At 32.8% G+C, this 21,099-nt stretch overlaps 1 protein-coding gene and 1 long non-coding RNA gene across 9 annotated transcripts in view; one reads left to right on the forward strand and one right to left on the reverse strand.

Annotated features, from left to right (window-relative positions):
- The window catches only part of LOC116415325 (uncharacterized), a 74,675-nt gene extending 69,918 nt beyond the window's left edge, over positions 1-4,757 (reverse strand). For 6 of the 7 annotated variants that reach the window (XR_015294000.1, XR_015294004.1, XR_015294002.1 and 3 more), the window contains exon 1: positions 4,454-4,699. This is a non-coding gene — a long non-coding RNA (uncharacterized LOC116415325). Of the gene's footprint in view, positions 1-4,453 lie in introns of all 7 variants that reach the window. The other variant, XR_015294005.1, reaches the window with a different exon arrangement.
- Positions 4,758-5,060: 303 nt separating this feature from the next.
- LOC100866515 (uncharacterized) overlaps positions 5,061-21,099 on the forward strand; it is a 35,766-nt gene continuing 19,727 nt past the window's right edge. For both annotated transcript variants that reach the window (XM_086913925.1, XM_012493952.3), the window contains exon 1: positions 5,061-5,713. The gene's annotated coding sequence lies outside the window, so the exon portion shown is untranslated. The remainder of the gene's footprint in view (positions 5,714-21,099) is intronic.

Genomic DNA, 21,099 nt, shown 5'->3' on the forward strand with positions numbered 1-21,099 from the left:
CAATAATTGCAAGTCGTATCGATGATTTAAACTCACCTTAAATTAAAAAAAAAAAAATTCATGGATATAAAATTCACATAACTAAAGATATCAAAAATATTAACATAGGACTTAAAATAAATAAATTTGAATAATTAAAAAAATATCATTCTTTTGATATAATAATTTTGATGCATCTCTAAAAGATTGAAATAAACCTGTTAATAAAATCTTATTTGGACTTTTTCGATCTTGAATATAACCTAATAAAATTTTACGTTCCAATAACGTTAAAAAGGCTACACTAACTAACACTATAACTGTTATAATTAACAAATCAATAAAAATTCAAATTATTGTTTATTAAAGTAATATTGATATAATTAAATTCTATTATTTTTTATTATACATAGAAACCAACCTGACTTACGTCGATTTCAACTCGAATCGTGTAAATTAAAAAATACAACCTATAAAAAGTATCGTGCAACCGAAACGGATACGAGGAGAAAAAGTAGGTATAGAAGCAGCGTGTTGCAAAGTAATAATTCTGTCGTGAAATATCTCCGTACGATCTTTGCGTGGAGGTTCGTCGCACGGAAGCTCACGATTAGTAATACAATTAACGTCCCGTCAATTACCCGCCCATATAATGTCCTGTTCACACGATTATCGCAACGAGACTCGGTTGTCCCGCACTTGCATAATTTGTCGCATGCGCCACGCCACCAAACCGGCCTCCTCCCCCACTCCTCCCAAATTGCGAATCTCACATCTCCTCCCCTGCGAATATTGTTGAACCCACAAGTTCGTCTAGACGAAGATATCGAAGAACGTTTTCCTTTTAAAGAGATAGTGATAGAAAGAGAGAGAGAGAGAGAGAGCAATTTGTGAGCAATTCGTTTCCTTTTTTTCAAGAGAAATCTAATAATTTGGCAAAAATTCAACTTTGCCTCGATATCAGGATTTCGTGATTATGCAACTCTGTGTTAATAGAACGGAATGCAAATCGAGCAGGGCATTTGTATTCGAGCGAATAGATACGGTTAATCGGTATACAGTAGGCTCTCGCAGTGCCAATACGCGAGTGAGAGCACTGCCAATCCAATACAGATCACGTGTCTCTCGTCAAAATTGAGCTCGAAAGTATTTTTCCGTTTCTTTGATCCGACCGAGTAACGTGTCCGGCGATTTTAGATGATCGGATTAACAACTCGTCCCAGTTCGCCGAATCATTAATTTTTCAAACGTTCGTGGATACGTTTATTAGGGTAACTTTCAACTATCAGGTGCTCGAATCAATTTTACCGGGTTTATAGTTATTCGAACTTTGAACGAAAAGCTAGATTATTCACACTTTAAGAATATGTTACACATTTCTTGTTAATAAAAAAAATTTGCAAAGTATCGTATCATTATTTACAAACTCGTTGATCAATGAAAATATTTATTCGCTACCCTGTATAATTTTTGCAAATAATTATCTCGCTTAATGTTCAAATTTCTTCTAATTACCCGAATCGGAAGAAATAAACTTCAAAAATTAATTTTACCGGCAGATAAAGACATTCGTTACCGACCGAGTCGATCCGATTCAATTTTCAAGAATCGAAACTTCGTAATAATTGTCGAATCATTCAGTTTCCACGAAGGCATTCGTCAAAAGCGAATATCAAAAGACGAGAGTTCAACGTTGCAGGGTTAGATACCATCGTTCCAAGTGATTTCGCGGTTGCACAGGTGCATGGCAACGTCTGCTTTCGCTATGGGCGCGGTCGCTTTCATATTGTCACGCGAGAGCATCATTCGATTAAGTCCGCTATGCGAGCGAAAGACGATTACGTGATCCCGAAGAGGTGGGCTCGCATCGTTAACGGGATCGATATAACCAGCCTAATCATCAATCGTTGCTCTGTTCCTGGCTATTTAACATGCACGCGTCTATTGTTTGTAGTTAATTAGCTTTTCGATAGAGAATGCGATTCTCCGGGATCAAATATACAGAGTAAGAGTAAATTACGATTAATGTTAACGATTAAAGATATTGAATTGTGATATTGATTAATAGTAAATTGCAAAAGAGATTATGAATATTGAATTGCAATAGTGAATCTATAATGCTGGGTTAAAAACAGGTAATTTAATTTGCGATACAAATTGTAAATGTATATTTCATGAATGTGCAAGATAAATCTTTGTATTAAAAATTAGAGTGATATTCGATCATCCGTCTGCCTAATAATAGTATTTTGAGTTGCTTTTTGAATTGGGACCTTCTTTTATAATAATTATAATGATACATAGATTACATTAAAAATTCACTGTTATTTCAAAATAATCAATTACATTTCTTTTAACTTATGATGAATTCTTTAATATTTTTGATTTTCACGAATGAAAATCAGCAGAAACTCTAATTAATCTCTAAATCAGAATATTTTGATTCTTTATTAAAATATACAGAAATGTTAATATTGGGTCAGGAACTAATCCTCCAAAGATGTTCCATAAATTGATTATACGCTGTGTATATTGTATTGTAAGTGTGTTTGAAAAGTATGCTTGGAAAGAGATATAAATTTTCATCTAGCTTCTCTTTAGCTTTTACTGTCTTAAACTACAAGTAAGTATAAAGTTTATCAAGTAATCTATTAAACGTACTTTTTATCGTGGAAATCTTAATGCGATTTGTACAAGTTTTTACGTATATTGCTCTTTATCTTTGTATCTCGAGGAAGAAAAACATTTCTGGAATAGCAGAGTATACGTAATATTTTGCTACCAGTAAATAGAAATATGCGCTCGTACGGGGAACAAATAAGAATATTACTCCTGGCCCAAGTTTTTCTCATTTCTGTCGTTTATTTAATTGATCTCATCTGCATTTTTAATTCGTTATACAATCTAACATGATCAAAACATACAACGATTTAGATGAATTCTACTGTTGGATGCGACATGAGCTTGAATTACAAATTGAAATTAAGAAAAAAATAAATAAAAATTAGAAAATCAATTGTTTAAATATGTAATGAAATTTAAAAATTCGATAATTCTTTTTTATTTTTAAATGAAACAAATGAAAAATGCTAATTTTCTAATATCTTCCATTTCCTTGATATTGACATATAAAAAAAAGCAAAAAAGAAAAAAAAAAGCTTATTTAGATAGATCATCTTCTGTTAAAATCAAATTTTATTTGTCTTGAATATAATTACATTATTAATAATATACTCTCTGAACATCGACACAAAATTTATCGTAATTTTGCCAATTTCAAAGATAATGAAATTTAAATTATATTTAAAAAAAAAAAAAAAAGGAAGAATCTAATTATATATTTTAAAAAGAAAATGTACGAAGAAACGAAACGTATAGTAATGACGGTATACAAAGTCCAATGCACTTGAAATGCATCCATCATTTCTGTGAAATCGCATTAAAATGTTCGTCCTCGTGAAATAATTAGAGCAAAATCGTGTGTATGATATATGAACAGAGACCTAGTCTCGAAAAGTTACTGGAGCAAGGACTGCTTAACGAGCTACGGAAGCGGAAGGTCTTCAAGCTTTGGCTATTATCTTTGGCCTCTCGATTATGAGTACATCTAACACACAATCGTTACATTGTTGCAAAATATCAAAGTGAACTAAAGCGTTATTTCGAAACTGAAATAAAACTGAGAGAAATAAAAAAAAAATTCGAAATAATTTTCATTTTTAACGATGAAAGTTTTATTATTATTTTTATAATAGAGGCAAACAAATGCGATAAAATAAATACACCATATATAAAATCCGTACTAATGAAAATAGAAAATGTTGAAATTTAAGATTGAATGTCGGATTATATTTATAATTATGTATTTCTACGTATTTTTTTAAAGAATTGTACATATATGCATATATAACCTAAAAAAATCATCTCTAGAATTAAAAAATATTGAAAAAGAATTTTCAATTTTTTAAAATAATCGTGAATTTCATAAAATCGTTGTTAAGCAATATAAAAAATAATTGAAATAATTTAATTTCTTCATAATTTAAACGATAATAACGTTCACGCTCAATACAATATCCATTATTGCGAAGTAACTCTAATCTAACCTAACTTAACCAAACTCTGGATAATTTCATTTTCAAATTTATTCGTAAAATTGTTAAGGATTATTTTTCACTAAGAGATATTGTTCAATAAGTTTTACTTTCAGCGTACTGTTTACTAACGAAAAATTACTCTCCACAGCAACTTTTGAGAGTTTTATTCTTAAATTTATTCGCAAAATTTCTGAAAATTATTTCTTACATGAACGCTATATCAAGACTGACTACCGATAACTGATAGACTTTATTCTCAATAAAACTAATGTTCACGTATGAAAAATTACTATTCATTAATGAAAAATTACTCTCAAGAGCAGTTTTTGAGAGTTTAATTCTAAAATCTATTCCAAAAATTTCTGAAAGTTACTTACATTTTAACATCGTAGTAAGGGTAATCGTCCAACAATGACTTTCACTCTCAGCTCAGCTTCCACCACGAAATTATTCTTAAGAGCAACTTGAGAATTTTAACGTACTTTCACTTCAACACTTCAAAGAACACATCAAAGCACAATCAAAGTAACCGAACACGGATAAATTAATCAAAAACACACAATCTGTCGTAGAATCGAAAACGCACAAAGAAGAGTATCGAAAAGATGGTGGTGCATGCGCAGAAAACGTGGCGCGCAGCAAGTCGCATTTTCACAAGCAGTCGGCCTAAAGGCGTCGCAGATCAAGCACGCGAAACACGAGTTGTTCAGTCTTCGGCAAAAGGACACGAGGTTTTGCGGTGTCGACGTTATTCCTAGACAAGTGTTCTTAAAATTCTGATAACTAAACCAAAAGATAAATCGAAATAAACTATAACTTTTGTTTACGTACCAAATAATTACTTCGAAACTTTAACACGTGTTTAAAAACAATCGTAACGTTCGCGAAGTAAACTAATCGTATATACAATAATAATGAATCAACGTTTCAATAGTTCTAGCTTGTGAAACATAGAAAGACGAAAGATGATACGATCAATCGTCTGTGGATAGAAGACAAACTATACAATACGGGAAATTCGATCGTGGAGAAGTATCTCGAGAAGAACTCGAACGTGACTCGACTCGAAAGAACAAGATCGGCAAACTTCAGGATCGACAAACTTTCTTAGATACACGGACATGGCACGTCGTCAAGCCAGTGACGAGAAATCAACGTATTCTGTTCGATCTTCCCGCGATATCGCGTTCACTTGATTAAACAAAGATATGTGCACGTTGTCGTGATTTTAAACGATCTAAAATCCAAAAATATGCACGAGATCGATTTTAAGTGCGGATCAGTGAAACCGTTCTCTGCCATTATCACAATAAGAAATATATTAAAACGAATTTATCCGTCATCCATTTATCGATAACCTTAATATTTTATCGAATAAATCGAAGAAACTTGATTTGATAAAAACTTTCAAGACATTGATCGTGATATATCTGCAAACTGTTCATTGATTTATTCGAAAAACTTTCGGATCTAGATATTCAGACGGTCAGTTCCTATTAATAAATCGACTTTTCGCATTATCGAGTGAAGTTGGAAAGAGTTCGATCGATGAAACGACCAGAGGATTTAGTGTCGAGAAAAATGTGCACAATGTGGTCAGTTTACAACGTATAAATTGTCTGCCAGTTAAAACGAAGGTATGAGAATTGTTTGAAAACATTTATTTCTTATTACGTTATTATTAGATATAGAAAAAGGGATAAAGGAAATCTATTTTTAAAATATTAAATAAGATACAATATTCGATATTAGTTAAAGTCGAATATGTCGTTTGCGATTATGGCGAAATGCTTTGTCGTTACGTTTCTATGTGCATGAAATCACTGTTTCATATTCTTTTCTCGCAGAAGCAATTTTGCCAACAACTATTCCTCGTTCGGACTATCATTCCGAAAGTTTTCGTACTGACGTATCGACTTTCGATAGTCAATTTCATTGATAATTCACAACACTGAGCGGTTTGGATAGGAATCGTGCTTTGTTCTCCATTTTCCGTTGTTCGATGGTCTATCGATAATATGCATTAATCTACGTACATCTATTCCATTTTAAATTCGCTTGTTCAGAATTTTTAGAATTGATTGTGCATATTTTTCAGATAGATTTTTTGAGATATATTTCAGAAGGAGGGATTTTTATTTATTCTAATAGCAGAATAAATATAAAGAGAATCGAATTTTTAGGTTATCATCCTTCATTTCTTAAAAATCTTAAAAGTATTTCAAATTTAAATTTCGAAATTGTTATAATTGTTTTATAACACAAGTATCAAAATGATATACAGTATTTTTGTAGAAGTTAGTGAAATATTCAATGTGAAAATGTAGAAAAATACGATCGATACGAGAAAAGCATTCGAATGCGATTGAATAAATTAATCAAATATAAATGTATTAATATATATTAGATTCAATCTATCATATAATTTCAAATTTCGTATCGTAATTATTTTCTGTTATGAATAATAATATCTTATGCAATAATATTGCATAAAGCAAAAGTTGTCTTGTAATTGTTATAATTTTCCTAATTGTTATAATTATAGTAAACTTTATTTTATTCTTTAAATGTATATTATATTTTAAATATTTTGTGCATTTCTTTTTGCATTTCATGTGTATTCTATGTATTTATGCACATTTAAATTTCACATAAATATTCACAGTCTAGTTATAATATTATCAGCTCAGATTTGAATCTAATATACATATTTTTATTGTTTCATAATTTTAAAAAACGTGCATTCGAACATTGTGTTTATTAAGTGCATATAAAATTTCATTAATAAATGGTTTAATGTTAGATGATCAAAAAAGTTTTTTGTTCCTTATATATGACAGAAAAGAACTATTTTATAAAACTCGTTCAATGCTATTCCATAGACAACTGCAAATGATTGTTGAGACTTGAAATTAGATTTTGTAGTGGATTGCATTTAAAATTGCGAATTTCTGTGCTTAATTACAATGAAGTAATGAAGCACTTCCGAAAAAGTTTCCACAATATTCGTGTTTCTCATTCAATTATCATTCTGTTCAGGTTCTCTTTTACATTATTATAATTGTTAAAATTTGGACGATTGTCCTCGGAACTAAAAGTAGAGAGCATAAAAGAAAAGTTTTTTACATTTCGAAACTCTTGGACTTTTATAAAATTTTATTTAATATTTAGATAATATAATTTCTTGCGCTTTTCACTTTACATCACAAAAAATTTTCTTGATAGTTTTCACATGATGTATAATTTCTCCGATCAGAAAATGCATAAAGTTTTTCTTTCATCATGAAAAGAGGCGACAATTGACGCGATATGAAACGTTTTTGCCGATGTATGAAATATTCGGTGGTCCATTTAAAGATTAGAGATTGATATAAAAAGTTGAATAATGGTTGATAGTGCAAAAGATAAAAGAGGATTTTGAGGAAATATAATAAGGAAGAAATCGAAGCTCTTTTACGAAGAGCTTGACGCATCGTTTAACATTTATCGTCAGAAAAGTTTTAGAGGAAACAGATGTATCATCTTGTTCGCACCAATCGTCGAGGATTTAAGTAAAGAAAAAAAAAGAATCTAAAACTTATTTTTAATTAAGCATTTACAAAAAGTTCTTCGAATACATTTTTCGTTATAACGATCGAGATGTATAATCGATATATATTATCGATAGTTGGCTACAACAAATTTTCCGCCTGTATTTGCTACTCTATATAGAAGAGGAGGGAAAAGTTCGATTGATTGGCATTTTAACGATATCGCCCGTCAATCGTAATGAAATTTTAGCCCGAAATCAATCGGTTTCCACGAATTTATCGCGATTTATCACGATTTCCCCTTTCACGCTGAATTTTCGTCATTCGAAATAACGCCATGAAGGCGTATTTGTCGAATTAAATTCCGCGAGAAGGAAAGGGGACGTATCATCATACTCGAACAATTTAAAATGCGCAATCCACTCTACTCGATACATTTACACTTTTCTATCTCAACATCAACGAATCGTTCGCTCGTTCATTTTCACGAATTCGTCAACAATCGATCGAAATATGAAAAATATATCCAATGTCACGAAATAATGAACTTTTTATTTTTTATCCTATATTTGACAAAATTCAAATTAACGAGGTGAGGAATTTTCTACATAATTAATATGATAGATAGATAGGATAAAGATATAAATATGTATAAAATGTGTTCACAACAATTGCATTCTGTAAGAGAAGAAGGAGAATTTCATCGAATTATCAAATTAATTTCTATGTGACACGATAATTAAGAGTCTCATTAAATCATATTGCATATTGTCGAACGAACAGATATTCAAACGTATGGAAACTTCGTAATGTAACATTAATGTAACGTATTTGTACTTGTAAAAATCCACTTGAAACGTCCAAGAAAGGATGGATCAAAAAAAAAAAAAAAATGTGGATTTAATCTGGAAAATCAATTGCCGATTTGGAAACGATCCTGTTAAATTTTACTCCATCTGACAGAACTGGAATTTCTTATTATTGCTTTTCGCCGAGTAATATCGTGGAAAATATCGTGGATCAAGAAAAGTGAGAAAAAAAAAAAAAAAAACAACGATACTCATCGATCGACCCAGAAATAAATTTTATTTCCCGTTGCGTTTCGCATTTTCAGACACTCGAAAAAGCTAGAGATCCATTATGAATGAAGCGAGATGTAGCCGCGCAAATTATTCTCTGCGTGCTAATTCTTTTTAATTAGTCCACCGTATCGAAACGTGCAACTTGATTCAATTTTCGAAACACGATTGCTCGGATCTTGCAGCATTTCGAATTAATCCGAATTTTCACATTTGCATGAACGTGTATAATTTTTATTCAACGACGTCACGCTAATCTGACTGTTATCCCAGTCTTTTCACAACAGAAAATCCATTATTATTATTCGAAACTATTTCGAAGGTATGCACGAAACTTTCTACCAACTTGTTACGTTAATAACAACGTGTTAAAAATTTTCGACGATAAATGTTAATGTTATTCTTGAAGAAGAATTGATCGAACAATGAATTTACGTCGAAATACAGGGTGGTGGGTCGCATTTGTCAATTGTTCCAATTTAATTATCCCGAATTCGACCGCGGACTGATAAAACGGATAGATGGAAACGAGGATGGTTATATAAATATTGTTTAAACGAGTTATTATTAACAGACGCGTCGATTTTCGTTCGCGCAAACATCGGTTAATTCGATCGTATACGCGAGACGGTAAGAATCGTGTTTTTCAATCAAACAGCCACGTTGATCGTGCATAAAAGTTTTAACTTTTACCTTGTGATAATATTTCACTTGGACTGGTTCAAAATCAATCTCGAAGCAACAAATATTATTCGGGAGGCAGGAGTCAAAAATTTCAAATTACGAGATAATTAGATTTTCTTCATTTTTTTTTTTTTTTTAATTTTTCAAAGAAATATTTCACCAAGGTTAAATGACTTCCAAGACTTGGCGAATTTTCTTGCGTATCCAGCCTCCTTTTATTTCAACGAGGAACGATTCTTGTTGTTGAAATATATTTATTTTTCGAGTGGCAAAGTGGCGTTTTATTAAGGTGATTCTCAGTTTTTCGAGTTACGATACGATGGGGAGGGAGGGAGGGCACAGTTTCTACCCAAGTGAAATTCCATCTAGAATTGATCGCGACGAGGTCACGGGGTTAGCGAGACGTGAAACACGGAATCCTGAATTCGAAGAAAAGTCGAGGGGGGGTTCATCCCCTCCATCCCGTCCATGGAGAAAATGGTGGCCTCGTATAAATGGTGATATCGTGTGCCGAATTTTCATGGGATCATCCCCAAACGTTGCGAAAATTACGCCGGCTTCTCTTTCTCGCTCGAAAACCAAGCTCTTTCGCGCTTCTCGCATGTAAGCACTCGTTTCACGATAAATTATTGGATAAGGAAGAGTTTTCGTTCCTTTGTTTCTTCAGGTAGAAAAGTGCACGATGAAAATAATCGGTAAAGCGGTAGGCAATTAGTGAATTAATTAGTAGAATTATTAGAGTTAGCCATTTTTGTTTATACTGCTATATAGCTTGTCTAAATGAAACATTTCTTCGATCTTCTTCTTGCGAGAAACACACGATAAAATAATTATTAAAGTGTGTAAATTAATTAACAGAATTATTAGAGTTATTTCTGTGCATATTCTATACTGCAGCATATTCAGGTAGAAAAATACGCGATAACTAATCGAAAGTGTAGGCAATGAAATTAATTAATAGAATTATTAGAGTTATCCATTTACGTGTACACTGCAGCGTGTTCAGTTTAAATTTCCAGAGCTTGTTCTCGCGAAAGGATTTCTTTTTAAATTAATCTTGTTAAACACTTGCCTCAAGTTAGTAGAATAAAACTTCATTTGTAGAAATTTGTCAGGGAACAAATACATCCAATCCTAATTTTTCCTAAAAGATTTCGCGACAAAACATTTTTAACTGGAATGGAATGTAATAATAATTCGAATATTGTAAATTTAGAGACAGTTTTACGAGAGTGATAATGTTATACACTCGGATATTGCATTGCATTTATGGAAAATGTGAAAAAAGTATGTGATGCAACGCGATATCGCACAGTTTCACTGTAAACTCGAGATCGCTCGCAATTACTTCGAATCTTTGTATAAAATATGTGCTCCTTACGTGGTGAGACTTGTCTCAATCCGATCCCATTACTAACCATGTTTCGAGACAAGTCTCAATTGTGTAGAAACCACTTCAATCCTGGTAGAATTGAGCACGAGAGAAACGAGACTCTTGTATTCAATTTGTATTGTAAGATTTATTGCACGATTGCATTAAACGTAGTTTTTTTCTTTTTTATGTGTGTGTGATTACAATATATATTTGTGCAATTGTGAATATTTTGTCGAGGATAAAAATTTAGGAATAGGTTGGTAAAAAGTTGTTACACGAAAATTTTAATTAATCCAGCAAGGGGAAAAAGTATGAAAGAGAAAGAATCTTCGAGATTTTCCTTCCAATGAGCTTTTTACCGATATTTATTTTAATTAGTAGAATTTCTTTTCACGTTCTTTTTCCACGTATCAACAAAAATATTTCCAATTCACATTCTCGAACAATGGAATTTCTTACGCTTAAAATATGTTCGAAGATGTAGCTAACTTTTAATTAAAACAATCGAGAAATCGAGCGTAATATTTGTTTTATTGTACACTTGATAAATAATACCTTCAATGATGGACTGCTCAAAGGATTGATGAATCTATCAGTAATATGCATATATAAATATAAATCATACGATCATTATGAATAAATATATTATAAGCAATTAATTCACAAATTTATAAATTTGTATTCAGCATTTAGATTTCGTGTATATCACAATACATTAAAAAAAAAGATTCAATAAGAATTGTTGGAGAGTTTCGATTTATTCGTAATTAATAATAAATCGATCAAAGTATTCGAATATTATTGTTATTATACGACAGAATTAAAGTTAAGTCGAACTTTATTCCCTTCTCTCCTTTTCGTGGGAAATTATTTGATTAACAGCTCGACGTGCAAAGATGCCAAGATGTGTTCCTAAACCTATCGAAACATTGACAGTATAATTTAACCGATTCGTAAGGACGACGTAGTGGCGGAAAATCAATCTGATATTTTATATTTCGGGTATGTTTTATATTACATCGTATAAAAACGAGATGCAATTACTTATTTATAATTAGATTTGACGTAGCCCGACGAATAATCAATATTGAAATTAAAAATTCAATTTTTGCAAAAATTGCATTAACTCGTGTCGAAGAATATATAATTAATTATATATAACAAATATTAATTTTCGAGGCAGCGCCGCAACGAGATAGAGTACAATCCCTGGCAAAAAAAGTTGTTGTGTACACCTTTCTTCAAGAATCAAGATACCTTAAGTTTTTTTTTTTTTTTTTTTTTTTTAAACAAAAATTTTGCAATTTCAAAATATCGAAAGAAGGATTAATCGATCGTCGAATTTCGATCGAATTCTGCCGAAAGCGAATCTCTTTAAAGAACCGCGTAAGTACTCGACCGAGCATTCGATGCGTGTTTTGCCAGTGAAGATAGCGTTGTTTTATCGAACGTTAAGCTTGTTCGCCCGATCGAGAACGACACCGATTGGGATTCCAAACCACTAACTTTTATCACTGGCACTTCTTAAACTTTCCAAAAAACTATTTCTCTCGACTTCCATTCATCCCCTTCCCTCCCCTCTCCTCTCCCCTTTCCATTCTCTCTCGCGCTCTATTGTTTTTCGTCGGTGAAACGAAAAAGGAATTTTCCAAGAAATCGAGGACATTGATTTCCGTCCCCCTCCCCCCTCTCCTCGTGAAATTGTACCCAACGACAGGTGGATTAACACAGCGTCGCTTTATCGACTCTTCTCGTCAAGAAACGTCCTGTATTTATAATATACAGGTTAGATGGAAGTTTGTCGTGAAATACGAGAACGAGCATTGACCAATCGAACGATGACTCATAGGTATATAGAAAGTTATTTGTCCTTTCTTCTCTCTCTCTCTCTTATTTTATTTTCCTTCGACGGCGAAATAACGGCGAAACTTTCAACGAGCGTTAAAAATATAAACTAAAATATCGAGTGAGTTGATGAGTATTGGAGTATGGAAGTAGATTCGGAAAGATGCTCGTTTATTTTTATTTCCCTTTCCTAAAAACATCGTTCCACGCGCGCGTTTCGCGGAAATATTATTATTACGCAAAAAAAGCACGCGATTACGCGATGCCAGAATATTTTCTATACTCGTTGTAATTAATTTTAACGTTCTCTCTGTTCCTCGTCATTCCAGGCTTATTTACTATCTGCTATTTATTTTGTGCTTGAGCAAATTAAACCCTCGTATATATATATATATATATATATATATATATATATATATATATTATATGTGTATAAGAGAAAAGGGACGCGAGACGACGCGTTTCGCTTTGAAAAAACTCGACGTTTACCGGGGAAAATATTTTTTCGCGAGTTGGAAAAACTAGCGCGCGCCCAGTTTTCGTTTCATTTACAATCCAAATTTGGCTTTGAAACTTTTTCGCGAGGGGGGGGAATCGAATAAAAATATATAGAAAAATATATAAAGTGGATATGAAACAAACAGATCGCGCGTTTTGGCGCGAAAAAATTGTTTTTAAAACAGTTGAAGCATACAATTGGAATTTGATTGCTCGATATAATCGTGTTTGGGAATCGAGAATTAAAGGTAATAATAACGTTTAAAACGAACGTGTGAAATAATAAATAAATAATACATTCAAGTCATATTGTTAAAAATTAAGAACGAAATTCGAACTTTAATCGCTTCAACAGAAAAAAAGAAAACTCGAAACTTAAATAACACAAGTTTCTCTCTCTCTCCCGAATTAAAATTTATCAATCGTGCACTTCTTTTCCATCATTTGCTCTATAATTTATTTAGAATTACCATGATCAAATTATGGGGTGTCTCGCGTATTCACCCGATGAAAATTTATTACATTTTTCTGAAAAATTTTTGGCGGCGATCAGAAATTTACACCAACACCAATTTTCCAAATTTCTTTCCAAACGTATAATCCACATCCCTATTTAACCATCTTGTTTCCAATTATCGTGACAAAATGGAGTACATTTGGGAAGGGAAAAGTCTTATAGCGTCGGCCGGTCTAATAGAACTAAGTTATAGAGGGCGAAGAAACGCGAAACCCTGCAGAATCGGTATAAACTTGGTTAGTTATGGGCCACCTGAGCGCCATAACCACCAATTTTCGATGCTCCCCCTCGACGCGCATCGACCCTTAACGCCTTCGTTTTCTCTTCCCTTCCTTTGGCCGAATTTCCAAATTCCACGCTGTTTATCGAACCTCTTTGTTTCTTCTTTTTTTTTTCTTTCTTTTTTTTACATCGATTTGACGATTCCTCCTCGACGAAGATCTAATCTTTCGAAATAATAACGGAGCGAAATTTGGAGAGATGAATAATAATATCAATTTATCTGAAAAATTATAAACGATTCGAGCAACGTATTAATTATATCTTTTGAAATATAAAAATGTTGAAGATAACAAGGCGCAAAAGTTGGAGGAGTTATGTAAATGAAAAATAATCATTTCTCGATCGTGTCTGGAAGAAAAAGAATTACAGGTCTCACTGCTTTTCAAATAAATCTGTTATTCCGGAATGGCCGCAATTACAGCCCGCGGCCACCTCTCCGTTCGAAAAGAGCGCAAATTATTCTCCCTTGAAATCTTGGCTTAATTACGCTCATTCCGAGTCATTGTGGATATTAGTTTGGAGGAGAAACTTTTGTCTATTTTATAAGGAATTGTAAGAAGCGTTTATATTATCTTTTATATTATCCGGCTAAAGTTTTCATTGCATTTATATCCCGCGCTTAAATTTATAAACTTTTTGATCGCGTGAACTTTCTAACAAATTAATACGTTTTATAAATTTCGATTCGCAAAATTTTAGATTTTTAACGCGATTAAAGAAGTTAATTTTAGAAAAAAAAGTGGAAAAAGTACATCGATCTGCAACAATAAGAATTATTGTGAATTTGATTTTAGAATAATAATCTAGATGACAAAATAAAATTTCTTACCAACGATAAGATAATCATAAATAATCATAGATAGAACAAAAAGTAACTAGCAATTGAAAATTAATTTCAAAAACACACACGTGGTAGATAAAATGAATTTTTCCAACGCCTATAGCGGAGGGAAGAGTGCACATAGGTGAACGAATCCCTTGATTTTCGCAAACTGATCCGAACTGAGGAATAGAACGTTGAAATCAGGAGGGCGGAAACTTTTCCACCTTTGAACGAGCGGTAAAATTGGTTCGAGGGGAAATAAAGGGGATGCACGAACATTCCGATTGATCGAGCGACAAACACTTTGAAAGAAAAGATGGAAATTCTTGTGTTAAGTATCGTGGATCCACGCTTTCTAATCGTTCTTTCATTTACAAACGAAATTAGGATGTCGAAGCAGAGAATGTCCATCCATCCCGACACACTTTTCATTTCAGGCCAAGCTTTGTACACAAGTTTGTGCATGGCTTGCCCCGAAAAGTTCATCGCGAAGTTAATTAATTTATACTAAAAATTGACACGTTAGGAATATTCGTCAAACAACAATGACTCGTTGTTCATCCGAATTAATTAATTAATTACATCCTTCCCATCCTATATGAAAGAGATATTGAATAATTATTTGGATTCGGCTCGCTGCAATCAATTCTCTGTATCCATCGTGTGAATTTTGATTATTGCCAATACAATTTTCCTGAAAACGTGTTGCTTGGTAAGAATTCGGGGATGAAACTGCGAATGAAATGAAATGGCCGAGTCGAGAAAGGAAGGACGAGAAAGAAGATGAAGAGAATGGAAGATTGTTAGCCGCTCTCCCAACAGCGCTTTCAGCCCTTATTTCATCGTGAGAGGGAACTAACGAGGCTATTGCTCTATTTCTGGCACTCGAGATTCCCTTCTTTTTTTTTTTTTTTATCTTCTTGGAGAGGAAGTTACGTTTGCGTTTTGGACCGCACAAGTAGCGCACAATTATTGCGAGGATTTTCGAGGGTGAAACGATTTCTCTGAACCAATGCTGTTCAACAGCTGCCTGTGCAAACCGCCACAGGCTACACACGGAATGTGATAAACTCGGTATACAGAGTTTAAAGCTGATCAATCCGTTATTTGTTGCGGATATGGACGATCCTGGTTGCCTACTTTGAGTGAAAAATTATGAATTCGTTGGCCAACTGGAACGCAAGATTGCCTCTTAAATTGAATTCTGTGTTTATCTCTGCACTATCTGTGAAAACTTGTCCATCAATGTGAAACTGAGAGCAAAGCCAACATTTTAGATCCTAGTGAACAGCAATTAGTAATATTGGTAATTGGGTATATCTCTCTCATCTCATATGAGAAATTATTAAATAATATCATGTGAATTCGTTCGATGAGGTCGAATGGGAACGTTCCATCGTTTGTGATTTCAGTTTGAGATTTTAAATCACAGGCAGAACAGATCGTCTGAGGGAGAAAATAATTCGAGTAACGTTGAAGGCACAACTACGACGAAACTAAGAGAAAATTGAACAAACCGAGGCTAGTTGCTACTTAAACAATTTGCTCAAACAACAAAGGCTTTAAAATCTCAAGCGTTACATCTCAAGCGTCGAATCGAAACTTTTGCTCGAGGAGAAAGAAACTTTACCAACTTTGGCCAATTGCACCAATTAATTCTTCTTCGAGTAAAAAAAGTTCTTCCACGTTTAATGATCCGTGAAAAAACGTGGTTCGATCTCGAGTAGCAAGACCACCATTTAAAGAATACTCGGACCGAATACTCGACTGACTATATCTGATGGGGGAAAATGGGCGCGGATAGAGGCGGAATTATTGAAAGAGGAGGGACATTATGTGGATCGATGGCCAAGTACCCGATATCGTGGAAAGTGACCAGGCTTTTCCAACCGAGGAGAACAGCAGAGGGGACAACTGGGTCGCGGTGGTGATAAATGAAACTAAACTTTCCAACGCTGTTTCTGTTTTGTCTTCTCCATCCGCCTCGATTTCCTTTTTTCTTTTTTTTTTTTTTTTTTTTTCTCCATATCACAGAAATGAATCGACAGTGTGAAACCACGACCCCCCCTCCCCTGCGACATCACACAGTATTCGAACAGTATTATTTAACATTTCGTTGGATCACCTTTGGCCTCAGTCAACAAATTTCACTACTGTTTATTTCTATAATTTTTTCTTTTCTAAGCATCTGCTTTGAAGATATTTGAAGTTTTATTTAATCTTTTGGGATTTATATCTCTGTGCTGGAGTATTTAACATATATTGGGTGTGGAATCCATTCTTTCACGAATCGTTGGAAATAATCGAAAAGGTGTATATAAAGTGGATCGAAAATGATGAATCGTGATTTATAAATATTGTAAGATTCGAATATACGAATTGTATGGTCGAGAAACCAGTTCTCGCGTCAGTAAATGTTGCTTGTTAGCGCGTGAAACTCTTGTCTTTTCATGATACATTATATTTTTGGCTCTAATTCATCTCGATTTCGTCGGTGAATCTTATTTGCATTGAATCAATTGACAAATTTGCAAATTGACAAGATGAAGAAACAACAAATTCTTTTGAAAGAAAACAAAGATTTTTCGATCGTGGAACAGAGAGAGAGAGAGAAAAGGAGAAGAAGAATTTTTAATTCTAATTCATCAATTGACAAATTTATTTTGTTATAATTCGTCTGTTGAAAGTCGGATCACGATTTTTTTTTCTTTTTTTTTTTTTTAAGAAAGAAAACAAAGATTTTCGATCGTGGAAGAGAGAGAAGAAGAATCTCTCGGGAGGAAAGGAAACAAGAGAGAAAATGAAACCATCCGTCTATTTTATGATACTTGACGCAGTGATTTACGCTTGCCTCGTTCCACGTCGAGTTCCTCCACCGACACCCATTAATTAACGCGTTCCTGGACCGCGTTTCTACCAACTATTTAACGTTACCATATTTGTTTTTTTTTTTTTTTTTTTAAAGCAACAGATGCAGATCAATCTTATTTTTTTTTTTTTTTTTTTCCTTTCCCGAAATTCGACGAGTTATTGTGATAACACGAAGAAAATTATGCCATGATTTCACCACGTTACTTCGAATTGAAACATAAGTAATAAGAAAAATAGTAATAGTGAAAAAGTAGATAAAGAAAGCTATGTTTTTGATCCTTTGAAAATAAGATGTTTAAATTAGATGTTGGAAAAAAATTTACGTATCTTTTATATTCGCAAGGAAAACGAGATAAGATAACCAAGTGTGCCAAGATGGAATTAATATTAAACCAAATTATACTGATACCGGATCCTCGAATGTATGGTGGAAAGAAATACATAGTGGATGGGAATATTGTGGAAAAATAAATTGCAGAGAAGAAATTTATTCGTTCGCAGAATTTTGCGAAACGAGAATAAATCATTCCTCGATACAAATATAAATTTAACATTTAAAATTTATAAGAGTGATTCTTTTGAATATATATATATATATATATAGATTTTCTTCAATAAAAGAGTGTTTATTATCTATAAATTGATCTAGTCGACTTCCTTAGATATAGAAAAAAAAAAAAAAAAACTCGATATAGAAATAAAACTTGACAATATACGATCGATAATAAAGTACAATGGTGGAAGGAAACTATTGTTGGAGATATTATCTTCGTAGAAGGTATTTTATTATTCTTTTAGAAAATTTTGAAAAGAAGTATTATATATTGAATATATTTTTTTTTATATATAAAACGATAAGTGAAAGAATTATATCGATAACGTAAAAAAATAAAAGGATCATAAAAAGAAAAGGAGATGAGTAATGTGAGGAATTTTGTCAAATTCAAAAAGTATTTTGTAAGATTTGAAAAAGCTTAAGTAAACATTGATTATATAAGTAGCTTAATAATTTTATAATTTTCCTTCAACAAATTCCTTTTGCAATAATAAAGGTTTCATGAATTTTAATCGTAAAATTAAAATTACAAAAATATATAGTTAATATAAATATAAAGTTATAATGGATAAACTTTTGTAAACGGCCGTGTTATAACCAGTTCAACATGAATTTCAACTGTATTTTATACAGTACAGTTTTATCGATTTATGAAATGGAATAAAAAAAAAAAGAAAAATATCAATATTATTATTTATACGTTGCTTTCAAACATATTCACGTCATCAAACGATAACGATAACAGAACGCAACAGAAACATTTAATAAATTGAAACCGGTGAATGGAAGAGGCAGGCTAAAATTTATTATCGTGATATTTTTGAAAACCTGGGGAAAAAAGTCATTCGTACGAAATTGCTCAGCCTTGAATGCTGGCTCACGACAAAATATCTTGTCACAATCCGTAAACGAGATTTTGGCCAACAAAGATATCGCTATGATTCCATCTACTTTTCTCATCCAGTCGTATAACATTTTTTTTAAAATACTGAAACACGTCTCAAAAATCGTACAAAAAAAAAAAAAAAAAAAAAAGAAAAGAAATTTTGTCTTCACTCGAAATCTTTACTCGAGAAATAAACGAAGCCATATATCGTCCAAGTCACTTTTTCTTTCCATCCATTTATATCATCTCAATTGGTTGCTGAGATATAAAGAGACTCATAAGAGCACCATGTAAAAACCATGAATGGATCTAGTAACTTTCCTTTTTTCCCCCTAGAAACGCGTAATACATCTTCCAGGAATTACAAGTCTGGAGATTGGGACAGGCCAGTGAGACGAAATGCGAACGAGAGTTGTAAGCTGTTGTAAGAACAGGATAAGATAATAATTGAAAATTATCTTTTTCTTTACACGACGATATCTCAGGAACCGAAAGTCGTATCGGGATAAATGAAAAAGCAGTTTGAAGAGAAAGATTTCCAACGATCTTTCGTTCATTGGCCGCAAGTTATTATCTTTGAAGTTAGAGCGCTTTAAATTTCTTCGAATTTTGATCGGGAATTGTAAGATAAATCGAAAGGAATCAGCGATGCGCGAACGAGAGATTCGAGCGTACGAAAGGAAATGGATAAATGGTTAAAAATTATCCTTCTCTTTACACGATCATATCTCGAGAACCGGAAGTTGTATCGAGATAAATGAAAAAGCATTTTAAAGGGCAAGATCCCCCGCTCTCGAGCATCTTTCATTCATTAATTAAAATTCACTATCTTTGCGGTTGTAGCGATTTAAATTTTTTCCAATTTTTAATAATTTTAATCGAACTTTGTTTAAACTCTTACGGAATGCATCTTACTATTTTTTTCGAATATCAAGCTAATTATAAGGATGTCAAATATTTTAAAAAGGAATCTCATATTTTTCTTTCTCTAAAATAAGTCTTAATTAAAAATACGCGTTTCTTCCTGTTCCATTTCACTCCTTTAACAAACCATGCGAAAATATAACGAAGAATTTTAATCATCGCGAGGGATAAACACGAAGCTCCTATTAATTGGATCAAAAATGGCTACCTGATGATGTTTGATGCGCTAACCAACGCGATCGAGAGGAGCCATTACCCTTTTTTTTTTTTTTTCAGATATTATGCTCTCGTTAACCCAGTTTTCAAAATCAACGTGTTCGGTAAATCATCAGGATCGTGCTAACCATTCTCTTCGTCTGATATAAATAAAATTTTCAATTTTGATAAAGATATCGAATTTAAATTGTGAAAATATCATTACAATCAATACGAAAAATGTACTAATAATTATTCCAATCCCAATTTTAGAATTTGCCATCTTTACTTCTTTCCTCTCTCTCTTTCTCTGTTGTGTTCTCAAACACGATTTACATGGATTAATGCCAGATGCTGGATTTCAGAGCGCGTTCAATTCTCGAATAACTCGAGCAGCGGATTTCTGTCGTATAAAATTTTTATCACGGATTAAATTCAAATAGAAACTCACTGAATAAACGAAAAACAAAGTGGAATGGAACAACAATCTGTAAATTGATACAATTAATTTTTTGCAAACAAAAAATGAGTGAAAATAAGAATCGCATTATTTCTTTGAAAATCTAGAAATCTAGAAATCGTTTATCGATTAATCGAAATCGTCTCTTCGTTGTTCTCGTTTCACTTTTTTTTTTCTTTCTTTCTTTCTTTCTTTCTTTTTTTTTTTTTTTTCACTTCCGACAATCCATGAGAAGAGTATCCTTCGGCAAAAGCATTGCTAAAATGGAAAAATGCGCCTTTAACGTGCTAAAAATCCTATTGAAATTCCTCGCTGCGTATTCTGTACTCCATTGTTCCGGTGGCGCAGTTTAACCCTTTAAACTGCGAATCCCGTGGAAATCGAGGCCAACTTTTTCCGTTCTATTTCGCGTGCCTCGCGATTATTATGCTGCATATCCAGCTTCTCCGCGATATCTTCCCGTTGCAAACATATTTCCAACATCGAAATAAATTTGTT

The sequence above is a fragment of the Apis florea genome, unplaced genomic scaffold (assembly GCF_048593485.1).
Source record: "Apis florea isolate Af1SG1 unplaced genomic scaffold, ASM4859348v1 contig_3517_pilon, whole genome shotgun sequence".
In the NCBI taxonomy this organism is placed as follows: domain Eukaryota; kingdom Metazoa; phylum Arthropoda; class Insecta; order Hymenoptera; family Apidae; genus Apis; species Apis florea.